This window comes from Aquarana catesbeiana, linkage group LG04 (genome assembly GCF_042186555.1).
Source record: "Aquarana catesbeiana isolate 2022-GZ linkage group LG04, ASM4218655v1, whole genome shotgun sequence".
Classification (NCBI taxonomy): Eukaryota; Metazoa; Chordata; class Amphibia; order Anura; family Ranidae; genus Aquarana; species Aquarana catesbeiana.
The window spans coordinates 415,971,044-415,992,614 of NC_133327.1; the positions used below are offsets into that span (position 1 = coordinate 415,971,044).

Here is a 21,571-nt window from a genome sequence, read left to right on the forward strand (position 1 = left end):
GACATGTCCCGGGGTCACTTCAGGCATGGCTCCTGGTGTGTACCACGCTGGTTCTTCCACTGCGAGGCAGGATTCAGGCCGGTGTTTCCATCTATCCTGCCGTGAACATTACTGAGCCCACTGCGTGATACCCCTGGACCCCACAAAATGACCACAGACCCTCCTTGCATTATATGCTTTTTTATTATCTACATCTTGTGAGTAGCCTTTTAGCTGATACTTTTAATAAACCCTGGTTTTACTTATGCTGCACTTAGATTGGGGCACCTTGTTCTTCTCCCATTTGTCTTCCAGAGGACTGCTTTACTCAGTGTTGCTACAAAAGTTTAATTGGACTTTTTTTTATCTATGTTTGGTTCACCATACTTATTTGATCACTATTTATTGAGTATATCATGTTCCCTGATCATTTCATACATTGTGGTGGTCAGCTAGTAACAATTCCTTGCGCCATTCTCTTTCTGTGAGCTGCACTAAAGACGAAAAAGTTACCATTCATATGTAAATGACTAATCTCACTAAACACAATATGGGACAAGTGGAGATGAACCAAGGCAGACATATTAGTATTCCAGCCTGGTTGACAACCCTCCATAGATTTGGTGAACTGAGCATAGCTAGCCAGGGACAGAGGTGTGTTGTTCACAGGGTTACCAGGTTAGATGAAGAAAAGAAAGCATGAAAAAAGAAAAGTAAAGCAACCACCACATCTAAGGGCTGGTAAGTTGCAGTATATTACATTTCGGTTTTTGGGTTCAAAGACATTTTAACAAAACCTGTCATGAAACAATTAAAATGGAAGAAAAGCCTAGGTTTAACAATTCCTAAAAAATGTTCTCTCCCCCCTTCTCCTATCTATCCTGCCTAATCTGTATAAAAAAAAAAGATGTGTGTACTTACCTATTTTTTTCAGCCCTGGTCCAGTCACATGATCCTGCATGTAGTTTGTTCTCCATTCTGTAGGTAGTGTTGTGTGCCGCTGTGCAGATGGAGTGGAGGCTGGGAGGAACATCATTCCTCTGCAGACTCTGTAGGTGTCACCACTGCAACAAGAGTGACCTTTGGTGGCCATATTTAGTATGGGGGCGGTGTTAATAAATATCAGTGCCTTGCTGGATCTGGCACACATTTCTGAGTGGCAAGAATAGGGAGAGGGATCCTGCTTGTCAGGGACAGTGCATTAGACTTAGGGAAAGGTTCTGGTGCAGGATGGGAGAAATTAGGGACATCGCTGTATGCTTTACTATTTACCAGTCTCTGGGACTACTGTATAGGACCTGTATAGCTTCCTCAAGTGCTGCTAGTGTCACCACCCTGCCAGTCAGGGACCTGTCCTGCACATGCCACCCACAACCATGTTATCTGTTTTACCTGCAACTCTTCAATACTATAACTGCTCAAACTTTTTCTGGACTGTAGCTGTTTCTTTAACCACTTAAGCCCCGGACCATTTGGCTTGTCAAAGACCAGAGCACTTTTTGCTTTTCGGCACTGGGTCCCTTTGACTGACAATTGCGCGGTTATGCGACGTGGCTCCCAAACAAAATTCACGTCCTTTTTTCCCCACAAATAGAGCTTTCTTTTGGTGGTATTTGATCACCTCTGCAGTTTTTATTTTTTGCGCTATAAAAAAAAAAAATTGCGACAACTTTGAAAAAAAGTACAGTCTATCTCAATATAAGAAAAAGTTATATAGCGTTAATGGAAAGATTATATGTTGACCTCCTGGGCTCATTCTCTGTTAGCAAATGTGCCTTGTTGAAAGTTAATATTTTGGCAGATGAGATCCAGATGCACAGCTGACAACGGTTTGTGTAAGGCCTGGTCTTTTCTCATTTGCAGACAGCACTAAGCCCTTCAGCATTTTATGCTCATCTCTGTGCTAGTTCTAGCATAAACATGTTTTCAATGGTTTACTTTCCACTTCAGTTTTGCAAAAGGAAAGGATTTAATTTGCTAAGGTATTAATTGTTTTTCCTAATGAAGTGAACCTGTGTACACGTCAAGCATTCAGTGCTGAACAGTGCAGTTAGAAAAAAGAATTTTTCTTACATATTATTAAACTGATTCACGTTAATTAAATAAAGTGAAATTTACTCTTTTGGTAAGTCACTCTTGGTGGACCTTGCTGTTGGTTTATCCTTTCCCAAAAAAAGTCCTAATTCTAAGGACTCTCAATAATTTCTTTTCCAACCATTTATCAAGTTTGGTGTACTAAAGTAGATGCATGTATGATGAATATTCCACAAACAAGCAAATTGTATGCTTGGGGAATCTACCTTGTGCAAAGTGTGCAAACATGCACATATATGTGTGGAATACGCGTACAATACTGGTCTGCTAGAGACTCTATTGTATGGAATTGATTTACTAAAGGCAAATAGTCTGTTCACTTTAAATAGGGAGTTGCACTTGGCAAGGGAATTAGCCTCAGAGCTTAGTGAATGCGGGGAAGTTTCACTATGCAAAGAATATCCAATCATGTGCAAGTTAAATGAAAAAAAAAAAAAAAAAAACAGCATCTCTGCTTGCAGATTATTGGATGATGGAAATCAGTAGAGCTTCACCTCATTCACTAAGCACTGAGGCAAATTCCCATGCAAAGTTAAAGTGTTAGGCCAGGTTCACATATGTGCGTTTCGGGTTCAAAATTTTTGCCTGAATTCGCACCTGAACCGGACACAAACACGCACAGGACCCTTTTACAATCCACTCCACGGCCGCCCCGGACCTATGTGAACCAACTTCATTGAAAGCCGGTAACACCCGCCTGTCATGCGAATCCCCGTATCCAATTCACATATATGTGAACCCAGCCTGACTAAACCCAGGACCCTGCATTAACTGTATCTGGTCTCCCACAGTACACAGAACATGGAAGTGAAATTATTTTAGTAAATATAACCTGCTAAATACCATTTCTCATCAGCAGTAAATAGCAGTCTTGTGACTTCTATCAGTGTCTGGTTAAAGCTTGTAGTAGGAGTTTCCATTCTACTCTGATTGTTCTATGAGGCTGCAGGACTCCTGTCCCTCTGCCTGGACAGACCTGATTGGCCCTGTGCTGATCACATGCACCCTCCCAAGAAAAAAAACTAGCAATACACATCACATTGAGCCTGTGCAAAGTGAGTATAACAAGCATGCTTTACTGCAAATACAGACTGATTTTACTGTTGTGAGTTTAGTAACACTTTAAAAGCCTATTTGCTTTTAATAAATCAAACTTTAGTAAATGTGTATGCAGTGTCCAAACAAACACCACCAATGCCAAGGGATGCCTAAAATAAAAAAGTGATTTTCTACTTTTTTTTTTTTTCTTTTTTGGGTCTATCTAACCCTTGTTAGCAATTGTAATTGCACATATCATTGAGTAATAAAACCACATCAAGCACACATGGGTTTCCTGAAAGGGGACTGTAATTTGTAGAAAGCCTTAGTGAACCATACATATAGAGGTATTGTGCTTCACGTGCACGGATTCTTATGCACATGCCAAAATCAAGTACAAGCCAGTTTACAGAATTCCATATGCTGGTTCTAATGGACATTTCCAAGATAAAACCTTTACATATACTGACACTTTCTTATCATACATTAGCATACCATTTTTTTTAGCATGCTATTTGTGGGGCATGCACAGTTCATTGCTTAGCAAGCTGGTCACTTTATTTTTTTCAAAAAATTTTAAAGAAAAATTTTGACGTTCACATTTTGTGCTGTACCTTACAGAAGCCAAAAATGCAACAATAATTGAATGTTAAACACGCATGGCAAACTAGGATCATATCATACACATTGAATATCAGTGTACATTCAGCTAGATGGGATATTGATCGCTATGTGTATGAATGTCTGTATCTGTATGTAGGTCTTCAATCCAAGCATACAATGCCAGTTTATGCTTGCTCTTATTTCCCTCCTTTGGTAATTCACCTTTCCACATTACCCTTCTCAACACACATCTCATGCAAAGCTGGCCATACACAGTATTTTCGTTCAGCCTGTGAACTGAATTAAAAAATCGACATAATTCCTCCATACAATGCAAATGGACAAATCTCCTGCTTCAGCTATTGTATTATGACCATACAATATGAAAATTGATAATACTGCGCTCAGGTTAAAAATGGCAGGTGGACAGCAGCTAGCATAAATTGTGGGCAACAATGTACAAGTATGAAATAGAGAAAAGAAAAGAAAGACGTCCATCAATCCCGAGAGGCACCCAATAAGTGAATCAATCTTGATTAAAAGGTGAACAGTAATCTTCCACCAAGACCACAGTGAGCCAAGCCTCTTACCCTCACAACTGGACCACTATACTATAGGTGGTCACAAAACACCAAAACTGGACCACTAGTTTAGGGAGTTTTTAGACGTGTGGCATCGCTGTACATGAAAACAGCGTCCATCTTGACGGTTTGAGACCATCAAGAGTTTTCATATGACATGCCTGTTTATATCTGCCACTGTGTGAGTATATATGTGCGTTTAATTAATTTAAATGGTTTTGATATATTTGGATATAGTACACCATGAAGTGATTTTTGTCTTTACACCTTTCAACATGAGGAGAGATGCCTGGATCCATGCTGGAGCAAACCATGGTGGATTGATGTTTTGGTGTTTTGTGAACCACCTATAGTATAGTGGTCCAGTTGTGAGGGTAAGAGGCTTGACTCACTGTGGTGTTGGTGGATGATTACTGTTCACCTTTTAATCAAGATTGATTCACCTATTGGGTGCCTCTCTGGATTGATGGACATTTTATTTTTTACTAAGGACATTTAAGTGCTGCATTTCTCTATTGTATTATGACAGCCGGCACCAGTGTACCTGAACAGTGGCTCCATCTGATTGAATGCAGCTGCTGGTCAGCTGACAATTTTCAATCTTGCTAACTGGGAGGATTATGTCCACTGCATCTTGTAATTCAATGTGAATATGAAAATTCAGCTATGTGAATCTCTGACAGTTGCAAACAACTCCCCACCCCGGATATTTCTTTACATTCAAACAATGTACCAGTCGTTTCTCAGAAATGGTTTGGAAATAAGATAATGAATATCCTCAAATCGCAGCATTAACAGTAATTGTTTCATGTGCCTCAGTCTGTATAATTACAAACAAAATCATTACTGGTATTGGTGTAATAAATTAGATATTAATTATTAAGAGATGAATTGTAAAAAGTACACATTAGCTGTGATTTGAAGAATCAGTCTGTATACAACCACTATTTTCGTTTTTGCTTTATGCAGGAGAGTTAAAGTGGAGGTCCACCCTGAAAAAAAAATTGCACAAAAAAATACCTAAAAAAACGGAGGAAAAGAAAAAAAAAAACAATTTTTTTACTTACGTGAAATGGCTGTTGCTAGGCAGTCTTCCTAATCTGCCTCTTTCTACACCGCGGTGATGTTATCTCTTTTCCTCCCCGCGTTGTCTTCTGGGGAATGGGGCGTAGTGTGTTATGGGAACTGTGTGTGTCCCACAACACATCCCGTCCCATTCACAAAGTGCTGCGCGACTCGCCCATGCGCAGTAGGAAACGGGCAGTGAAGCCGTAAGGCTCCAAAGCCTGTTTCCCTTAGTTAGGATGGCGGTGCCGGGATCCGAGAGCAGAGGGACGGGTCGGCCTCGGGCGGCCGACATCGCGGGCACCCAGGACAGGTAAGTACTTATTTAAAATCAGCAGCTACAGTGTTTGTAGCTGCTGACTTATAATATTTTTTTTTTTTTTTACGGCCGGAATCCCGCTTTTAATAACTTTTGTTATGTCTCACATGGACTTTATTAGTTGTGATTTCCATGTGAAAAGCTAAAATACTCCAGTATTTACATTTTTCCCAAAAATGAACCTGTGAGGAACTGTGGACCCCAGATGGACAATGCTGGTGTCCAAAGTTGTCTTCATTGCTCCTCCATCCAGAGTGGAGCCACTCTAAGACAGGAAGTGTGTTACTGGGCAGATCACGAAGTGAAAATAAGGGAAAAAAGAAGCCTAAAAATACAAAACGGATGCAGCCACCAAATTTCAGGACTGGTTAGCTGCAATATAATACATTTTTGTTTTTCAGTTAAAGTATAACTAAAGGCAAAAGTTTTTGTTATGTTTTGGATAGAGTGGAGAGGGATCAGAACACCTGTAAATTGCTGTCTGTGCCCCCGTTAGGGAGATTCACCCTTTCTATTTGTCTATTTGTTTACTGTTATCATTGAAAGTGAAGGTAAAAGAAAATCCCAAATTGTGGGCTGTCCCCAGAAAAGAGGGGACATCTTCCAATGGGGACACTAGTTCTAGTGACCTAGGGATCCCCAAGGTACTCCCCTCATTTGCAGGGATTTTCTCTCACTTCGTGTTTTGGCTATGGGATAGACAAGAAGTGTAGAGAGAACTCCTCGATGGGATACAGATGGCAAAAAATAAACTGACGGGAGTTATGATTCTCCCTAACTCTATGCAAAAAAAGTTTTGCCTATAGTTCTACTTTATTATTGCTTAGAAAATGGTCGGAATTGACTAAAAAGATTTGCCTTCCCAGTTCAACATACACTATATTGCCAAAAGTATTGGGATGCCTGCCTTTACCCACACATGAACTTTAATGGCATCCCAGGCTTATTCCGTAGGGTTCAATATTGAGGTGGCTATAATAGTTTAAACTCTTCGGGGAAGGCTGTCCACAAGGTTTAGGAGTGTACAGAAAAGACAAAATGGAAGGCGCGCACACCTAGTGCATTATCAATGACATTTATTAAATGGTAAATCAATAAAAAGTGGATACTCACAAAATACAAAATGCATCTCTCAATGAGCCATAAAATCACACAGTATGAAAACATGTGCGAGGTCACATCTCGGGGGAAAAAAACGAACGTGTTTCAGGGGCACACCTCCTTCTTCAGATCTGTGCTACCTGAGGAAGGCAGCATCCACCTAGTCTTAGAATACTGATGCCCCTGTTGCCCTTTACAATAGAAGATCCCTTAGTGCTGGAAGTGACTGTCTTTTTTTGTGTAAAGTTTAGGAGTGTGTCTATGGGAACGTTTAACCATTCTTCCAGAAGTGCATTTGTGAGGTCAAGCACTGATGTGGATGAGAAGGCCTGGCTCGCTGTCTCTGCTCTAATTCATACCAAAGGTGTTCTATCGGGTTGAGGTCAGGACTCAGGTGCAGGCCAGTCAAGTTCCCGCAAACCCACTCATCCACGTCTTTATGGATCTTGCTTTGTGCACTTGTGTGCAGTCATGTTGGAGCAGGAATGGGCAATCCCCAAACTGTTTCCACAAAGTTGGGAGCTTGAAATTGTCCAAAACGTCTTGGTATGCTGACACTTTAAGAGTTCCCTTCACCGGAACTAAGGGGCCAACTCCAACCTCTGAAAAACAACCCCACACCATAATCCCCCTTCCACCAAATAATTTGGAGGGGTGGCCCATTACTTTTGGCAATATACTGTGGATGAGCGAGCTTGGGGAGGAGGAAATTGACTGGACTGCACAGAGTTCTGACCTCAACCTGATAGAACACCTTTGTAATGAATTAGGGTGGAGACTGCAAGCCAGAGCTTCTCATCCAACATCAGTGCCTGACTTCACAATTGCACTTCTGGAAGAATGGTCAAACATTGCCATAGACATGCTCCTAAACCTTGTGGACAGCCTTCCCCAGAAGAGTAGAACCTGTTATAGCTGCAAAGGGTGGGCCAACTCAATATTGAACCCTATGGACTAAGACTGGGATGCCATTAAAGTTCATGTGCATGTACAAGCAGGCAGCCCAATACATTTGGCAATATAGTGTACATATGCCCAAGCCTGAGCATGTATTTATGGACATTGTGGGCACATAGCAAATACTGTGAGGATACAATCTGCTTGGTTGATTTGTACATATAAGCTTTAGTAAATCAGGTCCAATGTCTCTGCTCTCTGCACATACTGAGAGACTTTTCCTTCGTGTATAACAGACAAGGGGGTGTGAGAGCCAAAAGGTGCCATGGACATCTAGGTCACCACTGGAATCATCATGACTGGACAGTAATGATCCAATGTACCTCAGCATATATCAAAAGCTTAAATGCACTTTGACTTTTTGCCAAATCATTTTCCAGCTCACTAAAACTTTGGAAAGATAAATGATCCCTTCACAGTGCATAATCCAGAATTGCTGTTGCAGTATAAAATCCAAAACGTCATTGGCTTTAGTAAAATATATTACGATTCGTAAAGAAGCCATACCACCACACTAGGCCTCCTTAAAAAAATGACACCTAGAGTGCACCTCCTTTTCTTTACTTTTCCCTGCAGTTGCGGAGACAGATCTGTGATTTGTTTTAGTTTTCTTTGGAAGGAGATGTGCTTAATATAGACTTTTGTGGAAACATTTTCCATGATGCACATACGGAAATGTGTTTCTGATTTGAAACTCAGATTTTGAAGCTGGAGCAATTCAAAGTGTGCTATGTGATGGAGACTGGATATTTTACATGTTTCAATTAAATAAAGCCTGCATTTATTTTCACACATATGCTTTTTTAGTTTCTGAATTCTGATTATTATGAACATAGGATTCATGAATTTCCTTGGATGTGAATTTTAAACTTATTCTTTTATTTCCATGAGCTCTTTGGCAAACCATAAAGATCATTCCCCTTAAAGAAAGAACAAATAAATGAACAATATTACTTTCCAGGGAAGGAAATAACGGTCTGTGGGCTTTGTTTAACACGTAAAAAAATATTAGTTTTACTACCTATTTGATGCTTTTGTCCCTTAAATAATATTGTAAGTTTAATATGTAATGGCATAGGGAGTATAATATTTGTTAGGGGGATTTGCTACTTTGAAGCTGTAACAGTATGTATCTTGCAGCTTCTAAAAAAAACCCAAAGAAAACGCATTTTTGCTTGAACATGATTTAATGATGGAAGTCAGCAGCGCTCTCCCTCATTTACTGAGCTCTGGAGCAACTGCACTTGCAGAAGTGCACAGCATATAGGGATGAGCTTGATGTTCGGGTCATGATATGATAATGGTGGCAGTCATATCAAGGTTGGACATCTTATCTACCCTGGTTATGCCAGGGATGGATCCGGGGGGGGGCAACAGGGCAATTACCCCCCCCCCCCCCCGAAAATACCACACTGACATGTCTCTTGCACTTGCTCTGCCTCTGCCCGAGTCTCTCTCTCACATCAACCGATCAGTGGCGCCGAGAGAGAGACTCTTCTAGTGTTATTACAGCTACGCCGCACTGACCAGGAGCTGGAGAGGTGGGTGGAGCCTCTTCCCTGCACTCGTTGCTAACGCCTGGGCAGCCTGGCGTCTAGCAACGAGTGACATCAGAGTCACGTCGGACTCGAGTCTCAGAGCCGACGTGACAGGAGCTGGAGCCATAAATAGGGGAACAGTTGTTGCTGCAGTTTAGAGTTTAGACAGATAGATAGAGTTAGATAGAGTTTAGACAGACTAGTTAAAATGTCCAGTGTCCACTGTCAGTGGCAGAGTGCCAGCATTATTCCTTCTCTGCCCCCAACTTGTGGCAAGTGACAATCTGCAACATGTGGCAGGTGACGTGGAAAGTGGACAATTCGCAACGTGTGGCAGGTAATGTGGCAAGTGCACAATCCGCAACGTGTGGCAAGTGGACAATCCGCAACTTGTGCCAGATGACGTGGCAAGTGGACAATCCGCAACGTGTGGCAGGTGACGTGGCAAGTGGACAATCTGCAATGTGTGGCAGGTGACGTGGCAAGTGACAATCCGCAACATGTGGCAGGTGATGTGGCAAGTGCACAATCCGCAACGTGTGGCAGGTGACGTGGCGAATGCACAATCCGCAATGTGTGGCAAGTGGACAATCCCCAACTTGTGGCAAGTGACAATCCGCAGCGTGTGGCAGGTGATGTGGCAAGTGCACAATCTGCAACGTGTGGCAGGGGACGTGGCAAGTGGACAATCCCCAACTTGTGGCAAGTGACAATCCGCAACGTGTGGCAGGTGATGTGGCAAGTGACACACTCAGGGCTCCCACTGATTCTGCATTATGGTGAGTTGAACCATTTCATTTTATATTGCAATGTAATAATATAAATAATGCTCTTCAATCATCCTGACACCATAACAACCATGGTGTCGCGATGACTGAAGCGTCAACACCAGCCATTTCCCCAATAAATCCCTCCTGAGACTGCACTCTGAATCCGCCCCTGGGTTATGCTGTGGCACTGTTATAAACATGGGAACGAAGCGCTACTTTACTGGCATAGTAAGGACTCCCCCCAGTCACGATATTTAAAGGAATATTTAATTTTTTTGGTTTCACTTTAAGCATTATTAAAATCACTGCTCCCGAAAAAACGCCAGTTTTTAAAACTTTTTTTTGCATTGTCCCCTGGGGCAGGTTTCCTCCCACACTCCAAAGACATGCTGGTGGGTTAATTGGCTCCGGTCTAAATTGGCCCTAGTATATGAATGTAAGCTCCTTGAGGGCAGGGACTGATGTAAATATATATGTAAATATACAGTGCTATATAAAGTACGTGTGATAAAATAAATAAATAAATATTAGAAAGGAGTTTTCCCAGGCTATCTAGGAGACCTGGATTTGATATAAGTTACTGAGAATATCTGTCAATAATAATAAGTCAGGGTGAGAGTTTGATAGCATAGTTCCCATAGAGGCCACAGTGTACCCAGCTCAAATACCCAGCTCAAAAATCCCCCACCTCTGTGTCTGTTGCAAAATACGATCTGTCACTAGAAGTGTGAGCCAGGCTTGGCACACAAATACAATCAGATCTGATGATTAAATTATTCACATCAGTCACGGAATGGTGCTAAAGATAGAACACTGAACTGAACTTTGGCTAATACAAGATTTATAATGGTACACATCAAAGGCTGTAACACTACCAAACACAATGTGAAATACACCTGAATTCATAGGTATTCTGACATTCATTATTCTAATATGTAAATGAATGGGGAAGTCGTGTATTGTATGTAAGTGGTATGTGGACCGCTTCCTAAACAGATGCATTGGGCTCAATGTATGCAGATTGTCACATCTAAGGCAATTCTGTGGCAACCCTGGTGCAATTTTGCCACACCTGTTTCACACCTACAAGTACGACTGAACGCAAACACTTTTCTGCTTGTTTTCAGTGTGTTCCCATGCATCCCATGTAGGGAAGTCTATTCATTTCAAAGGACTGCTATACGTGTGGAAAACACAGAGAAGAAGTCCTTGACTCTTTTTCAAAATGCAACAACTTTATTATTAAATGTCCCTCAGACTGGTTTCCTGTCTTTCTCCAACTTCAATACCTTCTGGGGGACAATTATCAATGTATTAAAGCATTTAACATGGCAGCAAAGTAAATGGAATGTTCAGAAGTCATGGCTGGCGCTATATACTCTCAGTATTAACTTCTTCAGGACAGGTGCATACTCAGGTTACGTCTTCTATCCCTTCTTTCGCTCTATATGCAAAAAAAGTGTTTCGTGATGGACTTGACTAATTCTATTGCATCTATTCAACAGGAAGTCTCAGCTCTCAGGAAACACATGCGCCAAGTGCAATCAGCCTGTAATCCTTTGAGGTGAGACCCTGTTCTGGACCGGAGATGTTGGAGGTGTGGACGATGGGGGAATATTACCAGGAACTATGAGTGGGAGGAAAGCCCGGTTCCCTCATGTAGGCCAATAAACTAGGAGTTCCCGGGGCAGAGGAACGAAATGCGGGAATTGTTATTAGTCACATGCCTTTCTAGTGTGTGAAAGTCCTTATAGTATAGATGAAATTACCGTATTTATCGGCGTATAACACGCACTTTTTTCCCCTTAAAATCAGGGGAAAATCGCGGGTGCGTGTTATACGCCGATCCCCTGCGATCCTGACCTGTCAGAATGAAAAAATCACTGACCGCGATTTGAAAATGGCGCCGCCGGCGCCGAAATACACAGTGCCGGTCCTCGGCTCTTCTCGGCGGCTTTCGGTTTCACTCGAGCGCCGCCCGAACCTAGCCGAGTATACTCGGCTAGTTTCGGATAGCTCCGCTCACCGTCCGAGTGGAACCGAAAGTAAACGAGAGCCGCCGAGAAGAGCCGAGGACCGGCTCTGTGTATTTCGGCGCCGGCGGCGCCATTTTCAAATCGCGGTCGGCGATTTTGAAGCTCACAGGCTTCAGCAAGGCTGCACTGGGGCAAGGCTGGACTGGGGCAAGGCTGGACTGGACACTGGGGAAGGCTGCACTGACATGGCTGCACTAGCAAGGCTGCACTGACATGGCTGCACTGACATGGCTGCACTAGCAAGGCTGCACTGACATGGCTGCACTGGCAAGGCTGCACTGGCAAGGCTGCACTGACATGGCTGCACTGGCAAGGCTGCACTGGCAAGGCTGCACTGACATGGCTGCACTGGCAAGGCTGCACTGGCAAGGCTGCACTGACATGGCTGCACTGGCAAGGCTGCACTGACATGGCTGCACTGACATGGCTGCACTGACAAGGCTGCACTGACAAGGCTGCACTGACAAGGCTGCACTGGGCAAGGCTGGACTGGGGCAAGGCTGCACTGAGAAGGCTGCAATGATGGGCATTTAAATGTAAGTTTTTTTCCCTTCAACTTCCCTCCTAAAAGTTTTTTTTCCTTAAAATTCCCTCCTAAATTGAGGTGCGTGTTATACGCCGGTGCGTGTTATACGCCGATAAATACGGTACATTCTTTTTTAAAGATTTGCTGTTAAATATGACTATGGCTTCCTTTACCAGACCTTGTAGTTTCATGTTCATATTTTTCAGCTTTTAGGTTCTCCGAGTCTAAAGCCACACTTCTCTATTGTAGCGCTGGCAGATTTTTATCTACCGCTGATAGGTAAATTTAGTGGGTCGCTTATTATAGGAAGTTAGATTTGTTCCAGCTTGGCTGACGTTGCATGCAGTTCCACATTGTGCCGGTGGGTGTCGTTGTCACCATCGGCAGGTGTTGGAAAAGCAACGTGTTGAAGCAAATGAGTGCTCCTCTGTCCCGGAGATAACTCGGTGGAGGTGGTCCTCCGAGTTGCATTCTGGGAGAGGGTATTTATGGGACAGACGCCATGTTTTAGGGTTTGTTTTCAGCCACCTGCTGGCCCTACTAGGAATACCACATCGTGGTCCTCCGTTCCGGAGGCCCGCATCGCTGCGGCGTGTGGGTGGACCCGGAAGCCTGTCTGGGGCCTACCACAGCGGCAGAGGAATGGTCCTGAGCTGTCTATCCTGAGTGAAGAAGCTGGACAACTGAGGAGAGCCCAGGGGAGGACCCATCATGGAAGGATCATGCAGAGTGCTGGTCTGGAGAGGGGCCTAGTGACTCGGTTGGAGGACACATTCCAAAGTAATCTTACAGTATAGTACTGCCGGGTTGGCTTAAAGGTTCAAGTACTGTATCTGACATTCATCACAAACCAATACATCCTGTGGCAGAGGATCGTACGGGTTTTATTCCAGATAAGTCTGTGGCAGAGACTTTTGTTCGTGCTACGTGCTGGCTGCTAGGCAAGTGAGAGATGTCTATCCAGGCGGACAAAGATTGAATCCTACGAAAGGGGGACTATTCAATTACAAGTGTTCAATTACAAAGAATGTTCTGAAGAAATACAACAGAAAGGTATTTGAGCTTCCCTGCAGCTTTCCTATTACCTCTTTCCTGCTACTTCCCTTGTTTGTTTATTAAAGCATTGGAAAACCTACTCAAGTGTTTGGTGCTTATATCGTCCAGAGGTAAACTCAACGGAACCCTAGACCCGGTGTCGGTGAAACAGAGGTATCGAGAGTGAAGGTAGCCCGCTTAAACCAGCAGCTCCACCGATAGTTATTGCTACACCATTTATTTAGCTGTTGCATGTGTCTTAGTGAATTAAATCACAGCAGTGCTAAGACACTTATATTCAGGTGAGGACGCTCTCTATAAAGCTAGTGAGTTAAAGTAGATTTAAACCCCCAACTGGATGACATTTAGTTTGCTGAAAAACTGTATATCATAAACAAATTCCTCCCTTTTTTATTATAATAAAAATGTCACACTTTTTATCCTTTAGGGGATCAGTACTGTTGATCACCTGCAGCCCCTTTTGCAGCCACTTCCTGTCAGCAAAATTGTGTCCCATTCATTTTAAGGTAGATATAAAGCCTGTCACAGACAACAACCTGCTTTTGTTGATTTCTGTAACCATTGCATACAATGTGGTTCAATGCCTCTTTCTAACCCTCAGCAACATGAAACTACTTTGCAAATTGTAACCTTCGGTATCCAGTTACTGCTGTAGAACATAGTTAAAAACAGAAACAACAACTGCATGTGCCTTGATACTACATAATATTACTAGTGATATTTAGCTTTATTGGAAACTCCTGTATGACATAATCTACTGTTTTCTTCTCTCTTTATGCCTTAGGTATCTCAGAATATGTGGTACTGACTTAATGTAAATAACCCAACATCAGAAGGCCACAGACAGACTGTACGATAGGTGGGAACATGTCTACCCATTATAAGTTGTGAAAGGACTCACTACTACAGTATATGTTTTATAGCTCAAGCTGTAGACAGGTTCAGACATTTTTCCTGGCTTTAGGTGACACTGTGCCAATGTTACAGGGGAAGAGGGGTCTAAAAAGGGAAATTGTCCCCACTATAGACTTTGTCAGTCATCTCTGAGAAGGTAGGTAACATGCAATGGAGTGGAATGGACACCGCTCTTCCAACCAGCTTGTCTAAGTAGGAGATAAGGAACAACCCCACTTCTCCACGCTTCTCTGCAAACCACGTCCACTGATGCATTTTGCCCTGCCCACCAGGACTTAGTGACTAAGCTTCAGTGGGTGGGGTGAAATGCATCAGAGAGCATGGTTTCTGGAGAAGCGCAGGCTGAGGCTTTCCCTTATCTCCTTCTTTCTCAAGATGGTTGGGAGAGTGGCATCCATTCCACTCCAATACATGTTACTTCCTATATGAACATAGTAAGACGTGGACACCCCACCTCCTAGGATCTTCTCCTCAGCTTGGGCGGTGCTTCAAATTTTACATCTGGGAAAGTAGGTGTCTGATTTGATGCCAAATTCCTGCAAGACTTCAGGAGGCCATTTTGACGAGGAACCCCTCATTTAGGGGATCTCACATCATATGAGTGTGCTTTTGCTGAGTGGTAGTTTAAGGAAAGTAACCTGTTAGTTAGGGGCAGCGATAAGTGCAGGGTGCCAAAAAAGTGTTCTGAGGATTTTTCTCAGTGACTCAGTGTAACTATGGACTTACAAAATCCCACCACCCCTCCAGCAGGGGCTGTCCTCTGGTAACATCACTGTGAATTACATTACAGAGGGCTGTATTAAATCTATCTTGTTCACCAATGTGCCATAATGTTATTCCATTGTAACTGCTATAACTCCAAACAATCACTATAAAGTTACTGTGGTGCTGAATTCCCTGTGTGAGTGTGGTTCCTCCAGAGTGGGCACTTTGGCTGAGGCCCCGCCCGTAAACCAACAAACAGAAATGAAGCACGCACATTTTATTGCTTCCTTTCTAAAGCCTTGTACACATGGGCCAAAAATAATACTAGCCTTTACAGTAAGGTGCACATGGAAGGGGCTTTGCCATTGTACTGTAAAGGCTAGTTATAGATTGGGGTGGTTGCCATTTATCTTTACAGCTGAATTTGATGCAGGGAAGCATTGGATACCTTCAGCTGCCATTGTGCTCTTGCTGGGTGTCCAATGTGTCCTTGTGCCTTTAAGGAGGATTGGGCTACCTCCAGGCAAACCTGCCCTTAATTTATCCACTGCTATATGTGCTCCAATTTGGAAACTCTCAAAACTCTAGCGGTAGGACCACATTAAACAGACTTGGCGAGACACTGTGGCTTTCATATATGTTTGCAAATGTGTGCAACTAAAACCTCTGTTTTAACATGAACTGTTAGGCCTCCTACACACGATTGTTGGCAGAGGATTGTCTGCTGACAGACTGTTGTCCTAAAATCTTACCGATAGTACGCTCCTTTTGATAATTGTTATCCAACTTTCGGCCAACAAATGTTGGATGACAGGCTATTAATTTTTCGGCGGGCAACAGTTTGACGTCAGATTTTCGTATGGTCAGTACACAAATCCGTCAGACAAAAGTCAAAAGTACAAACACGCATGCTTGGAATCAATGCTTACCAAACATGAAATTAGCAGAAGGGACCCAAAGGGTTACATAGTTACATAGTAGGTGACGTTGAAAAAAGACATAAGTCCATCAAGTCCAACCTATGTGTGTGATTATATGTCAGTATTACATTGTATATCCCTGTATGTTGCGGTTGCTCAGGTGCTTATCTAATAGTTTCTTGAAACTATCAATGCCCCCCGATGACACCACCGCCTGTGGAAGGGAATTCCACATCCTTGCCGCTCTTACAGTAAAGAACCCGCTACGTAGTTTAAGGTTAAACCTCTTTTCTTTTAATTTTATTGAGTAGCCACGAGTCTTGTTAAACTCCCTTCTGCGAAAAAAGTTGTATCCCTATTGTGGGGTCACCAGTATGGTATTTGTATATTGAAATCATATCCCCTCTCAAGCGTCTCTTCTCCAGAGAGAATAAGTTCAGTGCTCGCAACTTTTCCTCATAACTAATATCCTCCAGACCCTTTTTTTAGCTTTGTTGCTCTTCTTTGTATTTCCAGTACATCCTTTCTGAGGACTGGTGCCCAGAACTGGACAGCATACTCCAGGTGCGGCCGGACCAGAGTCTTGTAGAGTGGGAGAATTATCGCTTTATCTCTGGAGTTAATCCCCTTTTTAATGCATGCCAATATTCTGTTTGCTTTAACAGCAGCTTGGCATTGCATGCCATTGCTGAGCCTGTCATCTACTAGGACCCCCAGGTCCTTTTCCATCCTAGATTGGGTGGCACTCAAATTCCTTGTAGTACATCACTACATTTGTATTTGTGGCACGACAATTGTTTACCATTAGTATGCAAGACAAAATCCTGGCACACATCCTTTTGACAAAAATCAGACGCTCGGTTGGCCAACAATCGTACCGTGTGTATGAGGCTTTAGCCAGGGCTAATTTGGTATTATTGCAGGCTAGCTGGTAAGTGTGCTGAGAGTTTGTAATGTTTTTACAAGTATCCTGTGAGTCTGGAAACCTTGGAACAAGGGTGTATTTATAACCATAGCAAACCAAATGATTGCTTCTGGGCCAATAAGCACAGGGAACCCAATGCTATCTGGTCCACAGTGGCCTATGCAGGTAGAAGTAGCATTTGGCAAATATATTTGGGAAAACAATGAATGTGCAATACAATTAGGAATCTCTGTAAAATTGCAGTATGTATTTTGTACCACTAGAGCTATTGCCTGTTAGAAAGAGATTGGAGAGAGACACATTGCCCTTTGATTGATTTGCTATGAGGATCATATCACACATAGTTTCAGCCTTACTTGGGGATCTCTAATATGGAAATACGGTCACTTCTTTGTAAAGGCTGCCACTGACCCAACCCCCCTGCTAACAAGGTTAGCGATGGGCCAGTAGGGTGGTCAATTGATGGATGAAAGTAAATTAGCTATCGGCATCATCACAAAATGTCAGCATTTGTATATTTGAGTGCCATGGGCCTCCAAGATAGTTGGCAAAATGTTTGAAGTTAACATGCATTTTCTTCATGATTTCAATTCAGCAGCTATGAAAAACTGACATTATTCGGTGGACTGAAATGTTGCAAGAGCCTGCTGGGACATCAAGGTGCTGAATGTGGCCTGATTCCTATAATCAGATCATTATAAGATTAATCAGAGGAAAGCAGGACAATGGGATGCCTAGTTATTCAAATGTAATGTCAGGTCAGGAAAAGAAAGCTCATTGGTGCCTATGACAAATAAAAATAGATATTTCCATGCTCCAGTGTGCACCTGCTTTCAGGCAATAAACTAAAACTGTTACGTAAATCTTGTCACAGGTTGACATATTGAATCATGATCATTTATATCTTGTATTTTTTAATCACAGCAAGTTACAGGTTATCAAGCAATGCTTTTTCAACATATAGATTTTTAAAATCAATAAATAATGAGCCTGTTTGAACCAGGATTCAGGAAAGATTAAATTCTCATTACAAATATTTGCTTGGTCCAATATAATTAATCATAGGAAAAATTTATCTTATGTATTGTAAGGCCCTGTAAATGATTATCATGTTGCTAAGGAAATGTATGGGAGCAAACAATTACCATTTTGCCCACTCATTCCTATTTCTAGAGAAATTGGAAAAAGGGAAATAAGTAACCAGAAGAAGTTATGACACATATGAGTACACGTTAGTCAAAAGCCCTTACCCAGTTGAATTTGTGCATGGAGTTATGTGCTCCTAGGGTTCTAGAGAAATATATTTTGCACTCTCAGCTCACCACATGAAATCTCTTCCCATCCATGAGTTAAAGCCCAATTCCAGCCATATATGTCAGTTCTGTATATAATAGAGATGTTTTGTCAACTCCTTATTGTTGACTATTTGATCTATTTGACAGGTGTTAGACAGAACAGGAAATTAGTGTAAATCTCGCCCACAACAACACAAACAGCAATCTAAAAAAATCTTAGTACAGAAGGAAAAGATTATCCTCTGACAGGATTTCATTGCGGTTTGTGTCTTGACCAGAGAGATAACATACAGAGAATCCAGCACTCCATTTAAAGTTTTCAGGACACGTAGGACCTCTTTATCATGAAAAAAGAAGTCCTGCGCATTCGTAGTTATTTCCAGATGTAAACTAGTCTATATCAGTGGTGAAAGAAACAAGGCAAAGGGGTGAAAAAGGAAGTTAGTGAACAAACAGTGAAGTGTAAAGTAGTGGGGCAGATGAAGAGAGGCAAAGAGTGGGACGATTGGGGGGGGGGGTGTTGGGACTGTAGGCAGGTGCAGACTACTTTCTCCACTGCAGGTGGCGCTGCAGGGAGAGAGATATTTAGGAGGAACGTGGTTCATCTATGGTTTCCTGGTTCACTGGGGTAGCTATCTGGTTGGATGCTGCCACCACATGTAACTCAGGTGGCCACCTTGGGTTAGGCAGAGTTTATTTGAGACCCTGGCTTGGGTAATGTAGGAACAAGTCACCTATCTGACAGGGACAGTGATTAGCTGCAGGATGAGGTTCCAGAGGGGTAGGAAAGGATAGGGACACCCCATCCTTCCTGGAAACCTCTCCATTTGGGTACGGACTGGCCAGGCTGCGTTCTGTCCCTCAAGACAGATGTTGTTGACACATCTGAGATCTGCTCCGCTACACATTACTGTTATATACTGTGAGTGTTCCTGATTGGGTTAATGCAAGTTCTGTTCTCTGCAACCGTACTCTGAGTGTTTACTGCCACCAAACCATGCTGCACCTCCCCACAGGAGTAAGAGTGCGATGAGTGTTGTGGCTGGCAGATCAGTTTAACATCCCCCTGATCTCATGGGGATGTTATGTGGCCATCAGCTGGCTAAGTAAAAAATTATTCTTGGGTTCCAATTATAGCTCTATACTCTGGGGAACAGGTAAATTTGGTCCAATTGTCATATGGTTACCATTGTTAGATACACTTTATTATAAAAATTCATCCAATTTTGAGCTCATTTAGACCAGTGTTTCTCTATGTCATCAACTCCGAGTTGCATTCATTGTTCATGGAAGTAAAACGAGGGCTGAATTAAATGCATGAATGATCAAAAGACCATTAAGTATCACTCTGCGACAAAAAAATGTTGTGTTGGATTGATTATTTTGTACAAGTGGCATGGACCTGAGGCATTGAAATTTCAAATCATATTGGGAGAAACTTGACCACGCTTGGAAAGTGATGTAGCTGCTTAGCCAGTCTGTTTAATTTTTCTTACAGTACTGGTGGTACACAAAATATTATTGCAAGGATTCTACTTGCATTGCGCTGTCCATTAAAAAGTTGAGCCTTCAGATATCAAAATAACTTGTTTTACTTGTTTAAGGAAAGTTTGCACTTAGAGTAGAGCTGTGGCCAAAACAAAACAAGCCCCCTCTTACTTCAGTAGCTGCTGCTATTGTGAAGAAAATTATCCTCAAAACTTGCTAAGGAAGCATCTTAGTTTTGGTCTTAAATTCTCTATAGCTCGGCTCACACCTCCCAGCAATCACTTGGCAGCCTGCCACTCTTTCAATCTCTAATGTAAACACAGAGCAGATGCACAGGGTATGGGGGACGTAAAAAGTGCTATTACCCCACTAGACAACTGTTTTTATTATAATTTTGAGAGTGAGTTGCCCCATGGTGGCTGTAACTACAGAGGTCAGTAAGATACAGGGCACTTAAACCCCATTCCTGCCCAGACCAATTTTCAGCTTTCGGTGCTCTCACACTTTGAATGACCATTACTCAGTCATGCAACACTGTACCCAAATGAAATTTGTGTCCTTTTTTTCACACAAATAGAGCTTTCTTTTGGTGGTATTTAATCACTAATGGGTTTTTTATTTTTTGTGCTATAAATAAAAAAGACCGTAAATTTTGTGAAAAATTGCCTTTTTCTTTGTTTTTGTCATAAAATTTAGCAAATTAGTAATTTTTCTTCATACATTTTGGCCAAAATTTATACTGCTATATATCTTTGGTAAAAATAACCCAAATTAGTGTATATTATTTGGTCTTTGTGAAAGTTATAGAGTCTACAAACTATGGTGCCAATCACTGAAAATTGAAAACATCTGATCAGGCCTTCAGTACATCAGGTGAATCTCATTTCTTGAGGTACTAACAAGTCAGAAAAGTACAAATACCCTCCAAATGACCCCTTTTTAGAAAGTAGACATTCCAAGGTATTAAGTAAGTAGCATGGTGAGTTTTTTTTAAGTTGTAATTTTTTCACACAATTCTTTGCAAAAGGAAGATTTGTTTTTTTTTTTGTTTTTTTGTTTTTTCAAAATTGTCATATTAACTGGTTATTTCTCTCACAGAGCATATGCATACAACAAATTACACCCCAAAATACATTCTGCTACTCTTTCCAGGTATGGGGATACCACATGTGTGGGACTTTTACACAGCCTGGCCACATACAAAGGCCCAACATTGAAGTAGCACCATCAGGCGATCTACGAGCATAAATTGCACATCTCATGTCTCAACCACCTATTACACTTTTGAAGGCCCTGGAGCACAAGGATAAAGGAATTGCCCACAAAATGACCCCATTTTGGAAAGCAAACACCCCAATGTATAATCTATGAGGCATAATGAGTCTTTTGAACGGTTATTTTTTTTCCAGAAGTTTTTGGAAAATGTGAAAAAAAAATGAAAACGCATTTTTTTACACAAAGTTGTCCATTTATAAGATATTTCCAACACATAGCAAATACATAACAAAAATGACACCCCAAAATACATTCTGCTACTCCTCCTGAGTATGGCGATACCACATGTGTGGGACTTTTACACAGCCTGGCTACATACAAAGGCCCAACATTGAAGTAGCACCATCAGGCGATCTACGAGCATAAATTGCACATCTCATGTCTC

At 42.1% G+C, this 21,571-nt stretch overlaps 1 protein-coding gene across 1 annotated transcript in view; it reads right to left on the reverse strand.

The window, feature by feature from the left end:
- Positions 1-21,571, reverse strand: part of SGK1 (serum/glucocorticoid regulated kinase 1) — a 206,663-nt gene that overhangs the window by 135,314 nt on the left and 49,778 nt on the right. The window lies entirely within an intron of this gene.